We start from the raw sequence: 5,690 nt of genomic DNA, 5'->3' as shown, positions 1-5,690 counted from the left end.
CACCTTTTAAATGCCTTCCCTCCATTGGAAATAATGAAGGATAGGGGCACCTTCTTGGGGAGATCATAGAATTGAACTCTGCAGTCCAATCTTTTTGAAACTTGGAGGGTGTTTTGAGGAGAGGCATCAGATGCTCTGCTGCAAGTTTGGTGCCTCTGTCTCAAAACACAGCTGCCCCAGAGACGCAGATCAATTCTCCATTATATCCTATGGGAATCAGTCTCCATAGGGTATAATGGAGGGCCCAGCAGACATTTCCCTCCCCACCCCCACCTTCTAATAACCCTGAAATGGGGGGAGGGCCTCCAAACCGTGGGATCCCCTACCCCCACCTGGGGATTGGCACCCTACCTGGAATATCTCTCCACTGTGAAATGGGCCAAAGATTGCACTGTGAAAGAAGCAAATACATGAATGACAACATGGGGGAAACTGACTCCCCCAGACTTCTTTTGGAGCTTTCTGTGTCTCCAATACTGATAGCTGCATGCTGATTGTTTTTACCCTTGTCAATAGCAGCCAGGTTTCAAGGCCCTCGCAAGGGTTCACAGGTAGGGATAAGTAGAGGAAGGTGTTCTACTTGCAGCAGGAAATATCACATATTTGAAGTAAGTAGAGAAGGATAGTAATATGAAGGCTCCCTCACCTATTTCCTATTCTTTCAACAGCACTCAACGACTGCCCATGCTTCAGTAAAGGCCTTACCTTGGTGTTAGTGAGCTACTGAAGGTCTCCGAGGCCCTCGGGCCATCAAAACAATATGAACTGTAAGCTGATTCCCCAAGAGAAGATGTTACATCCTAAAATAGCCAGTCCAGTTATTGCTTCTCAATAAAATGTTGTAAAATGTTCAGTGGTAGGCCTTTCCTTCCACCAGTTGTTTTCCCTTCGACCAACAAAAAAAAATTAAAGTGCAATCAATTAATAATGCACATTCTGAATAATTGAAAACAAAGATCTCTCTTTCAAAAGGCTGTTTCACACAGGTTGACCTTCTGCCTGCCTAGAACGTGAGACTCAAGCATCTCCTGGCTGCTCAGGGACAGGGTGCTACTATGGAGACAGGTAAGGGAAGGGAAAGAAATTCTCATTAACATAGGAAGCAAAACATTCAGTCCCAATGAGTTGCAGCACTGGCTTCAAACTGGAGAAATAATTCCCATCCTTTTTTTAAAAAAAAAACCAGAGTGCCTTTTTAAAGGATGCATTAAATCCGGTCCTTTGCTTGGGTCGTAGGGGCTCGGGGAGGGAAATCCCCCTACTAGCTTTTGAAGGTGCGCCGCTGATAGCGGCGGACAGGGTCAAAAGCCTGGGGGTACTATTGGAGTCCTCCTTAACGATGGAGGCTCAGATAGCAGCCACTGCCAAGTCCGCATTTTTTCATCTTAGGCGGGCAAGGCAGTTGGCCCCCTTCCTGGAGCGCGACAATCTAGAAGAAGAAGAAGAAGAAGAAGAAGAAGAAGAAGAAGATATTGGATTTATATCCCGCCCTCCACTCCGAAGAGTCTCAGAGCGGCTCACAATCTCCTTTATAGCTTAACTCTTCAGTGAATAATAATTACTTCTGACTGACGTGTCACTCTTTCACTTCACATACTCCTCACTCTCAAATCCTCCTCTCTCTTCCAAACTCAACTTTCTGTCAGCTTCTGTCTCTCACACTTCTATGATACTCTGATAGCATTAGGTTTTGGCTCTCTGTCTAGCCCTTAATATGCCCTCTAAAGTTTTCTACTTTTCTTCCATAGAATCTTAATGCTTTTCACAGCACTGTATAGGATTCTAATCAGAAGACTGCTTCTGAGGGTGAATTCACTAAATAATGCGTTTTGTAAGTGGATTTTTGCTATTCTTACACAGTAAAAATCCAGTTGCAAAACACATTATTTAGTGTAGTGTGAACGCACCCTCAGACTCTGTAGGCTGCTGACTGATCACAACTGACAGTTAACTGCTGTAGAGTTCATTGCTGACCTCTCTCTCTCCACACATACTTCTTAGCTCTGCCCACACTCAAGTCACCAACCAATCACCTCACTTGCTCATTCCCCCTCTTTCACCCCCCTTTTCCTACTGCAACTTACCAACAATTAAAGGATCAAATGTATATAAATTCAAATTAAAGGATCACACCTATATACATTTACAGAAGGCTGAAGGAACAAAGAAAACGTAGCCCCACCACTACAGAGAGCTCTGTAATTACTGTCGTGTTGCACCAGTAGAAGCTCTGTAATTGCTGCACCACTGAGAGCACTGCAGATGGGGATTCAAATCCCATACTCAAAACACAAATCTTGGATCAGGGAACCAGGGACAGCCTAACTGTATCACCCAGACATCTCCACAGTTCACGTGGCAGAAGCAGCCCTTGTTTGCTGTAATGAGAAAACCTAGAACTAACACAATGAATGACAGTACGAAGATAATTGACTATGGGGAGGGCTTTTTTTGGCTCTGTGACAGAATATCTCCTTGGCACGCAGAAGGTCCCAGGTTCAAGCCTGATCAGATCAGATCTCAGCCTGAGACCCTGGAGGGCTGTTGCCAGTCTGAGTTGACAAGATGGACCAAGGGCCTCATTCAGTGTGAGGCAGCTTTGTGTGGACTCCAACTCTACAAAGTCTTGTAACAAAATCCTGGACTGTTCTGGAGTGAACTAGAGACAAATATGGTGCAAAAGAAGAATCATAGCATCAGGGGTGGAATTCTAGCAGGAGCTCCTTGATGTTGTGAGGAAAAGCCCCCTACTTTTCATACATATGGACATCATGATCACCAGTGTGGTTGCCAGGGTGCCTGGAGATTTGACTCTCACACATCTGCTCTAAGAAGTGGACTTTGCTTACAGTTCTAAGGCTTATGTGGATACTATAAGCCTCAGTTTTGCAGCAGCATTCTACATCTCTGAAGGGTGTTAGCCAGAACTACAGACATGCTCCAGCTGCTCCTTGTGTGCCCAGTCTTGGCCACTGCAGTGGAAGAAGCCAGGCCACCATGTTTCCATCCTGCCTCCATGAACCTAAGGCTAACAACAGCAGAATCCATCTTGCTTTCCTGATCCAAGCATACCCTGCCAGGCTGGACTCATTCCTTCTTAGTGGGAAAGTCACACGTACACACCCTGAGCCTGCAAGCAACCCATTTACCCCATGAATGGATTAACAGCTCCACTGTTGATCCTAATTGCTCAGCAATACCAGAACAATAACTCTTGTCCAGCAGAAGATGAGATAAGAGGAAGAACATCTCCTGTCTTTATCAAGTCTTTTGTCTAACCCGGGTGATACCTAGGCCAGTATTTGATTCCCTATTGTCACCTTCCCAGAGAATCCCATTTAAACTTAAGTACCCAGCCATTCCCATTCTTACTCCAGTCTAATACCTTGGAGCCGCCCCAGGCAGCATTGCAGCCTGGAAATTTCCAGGTTCACTGGACTAAGGTGAAGTTCATTGGTCAAAACTGGCATCCAATTAGGTGTCAGCAAAGGACTCACCATTGGATGTGCTAATGTCCAGCCTCCTTGGTCATCACAGAGCCTTCCCCCTGCTCCTCCCCAAGACCTCCCAGCCCCTGAAGGGACTGAGGGAGTCTATTTAACCTCTGACCCAACTCCACTCATGTGTGCTTTCTATTCAGCAACCCCCAATACCCGCTGTATAGATCCATCCCCGATTCCTGATCAGTTTCGGGTCCTCCCCCATTCCCTCATTCGTCGCCATCGGAGTCTTCCTTGGAGTCTGCGAGAGGTAGTATCACCCTGTATGTTTATCCTTATATGTACCCCTATCGATCTATCTATATTTCTTTAGACCTGTGTGAATGTGTGATTGTTTTGTATTTTTATCTTGTATGAAAGAACTATTTTTCACAATAAATTACAATTGATTTTATTAAATTAGAGTCCAGTTTATCGAGCATCACTCTCTGAATGGTTGAGCCTGGTATACATTGATAAAAAGATTCCTATTAAAGCCAAGTGTCCATTAAACTAATTCCCCAACCTCGTTTTGAGGGCATTTTGGCTTACAATGTAGCCAATCCTCCAAGAGCTTACAAAAAAGAGCCCTGTAAGCTCTTGGAGGACTGGCTACATCAGGGGTGTGTGGCCTAATATGCAAAGGAGCTCCTGCTAGAATTCCACCCCTGCATAGGGGTGAGCAGAGCCAGGTAAGAGATGGAGCCCAGACCCACTCCTTTTAAGGGAACCTTTTGGGGGCTAGTTGCTTTCTTTTAATGTTTCTCACAAAAGACAGAGTCTAATTGTCACAACACATAAAACAAAAAACTGTACAACTGACATAAACACACATTATAACTCCAAAGGGATCTTGTTTTTAAAAACCACTTCTTTCACATTCCAGCACATATAAACTGCATAGTTCTTACATTTTTTTAATTCAAGAAATATCGACCCCACCTTTCTGCTGAAGGCTCCATGGCTACAAATACAGCAAATAACCATGACAAAATAATGAATATAGCTCTTCAAAGAATTTTGAAACTGTATTAAACTGTGCAAAAATATTGTACGTAATTTGTTTATGCTTACAATTCCAATAAAGGTGCCTTTTCAAATTGCAGATATTCCTCAAAGTAGTCCCTTTCATATATTAATCCATCTAAATGCCATTACTCATAGCCCAAGTTCCAATTTGGAAAAAAAGCATACATTAGTTCAGCTTCAAGAGGCAGACTATCATAGACTGAAGCCTGGGTCCATAAAGTCTCCTTAAGAACTGTTCACAAGAAACTGCAACACTTGCAATTAAAGAACTATTTAGAATCCAGCAGGAGCAGCAGCAGATCCAGGGGCGCACATGCAATCACATGAGAGACGACAGGTGCATAATGAGTGTTACTGCGAAATGCAAATGGTGGACGATATTGCCAGATGGGTCAACCAGAACGCAGTTAAAACCTGGGCAGCTTTCTCCAAATCCTTATCCTTGCCAAGTGGATAAGGAGGGTGGGTAACTTTGCTGGTACTCAGATGGACAGACAGAAAATACTTTTTACATCTTATATATAAAATTAAAATTATTTGGTCTGCTTCAGAGAGTACTCTCTACTCTTTCTCCCTACAGGCAGTGGACAATCAAGATCGACTCCTCCTGCCTTGTTCACCACATTTGTCTGTTTCCCAGATACTCTCAGACATGCACATGTAAGGTTTGAATAGGGCCTATGCACACACAATCTGATATACATAATGCATATATGCAGGGCGTTTTTTGGGCAGGAGTGCACAGGAGCGGAGCTCTGCCTGGCCTACCAGGGCTCTGGTTGGCATGCTGGGAAAGGCACAGGGCGCATGACTTCAGCCTTCCCCAGTGTGCCCACTACAGCAGGCGCACTGGGGAAGGCACGGGGGAGCTCCCGCTGGGCTTTTTCTACCAAAAAAGCTCTGCGTATATGGCTGAGGTTCCCCCTTCCTTCCCAAAAAACCCAACCAAGGAATTTGCCACAAGATCCGGGCCTGCATAAATATGATTTCATGTGTATCTACCCTCTTCAAATGTTACACTCATATGGGAACATGCGCGTGTGTCAGAAGAGGACAGCCAGGGCAGCTGGTGGGGGAGTGGAAAGGGGGTAATCTCAGTTTTCATCTACATGCAGGGAGAAGGCAGGAGTGAGTGCCATTCAAACCCAGGCTATTGCTTTTAAATTTTCTACTCTACACCTT

Source organism: Heteronotia binoei, chromosome 16, assembly GCF_032191835.1.
Source record: "Heteronotia binoei isolate CCM8104 ecotype False Entrance Well chromosome 16, APGP_CSIRO_Hbin_v1, whole genome shotgun sequence".
In the NCBI taxonomy this organism is placed as follows: Eukaryota; Metazoa; Chordata; class Lepidosauria; order Squamata; family Gekkonidae; genus Heteronotia; species Heteronotia binoei.
Note: the sequence above shows the minus strand (reverse complement) of the source record.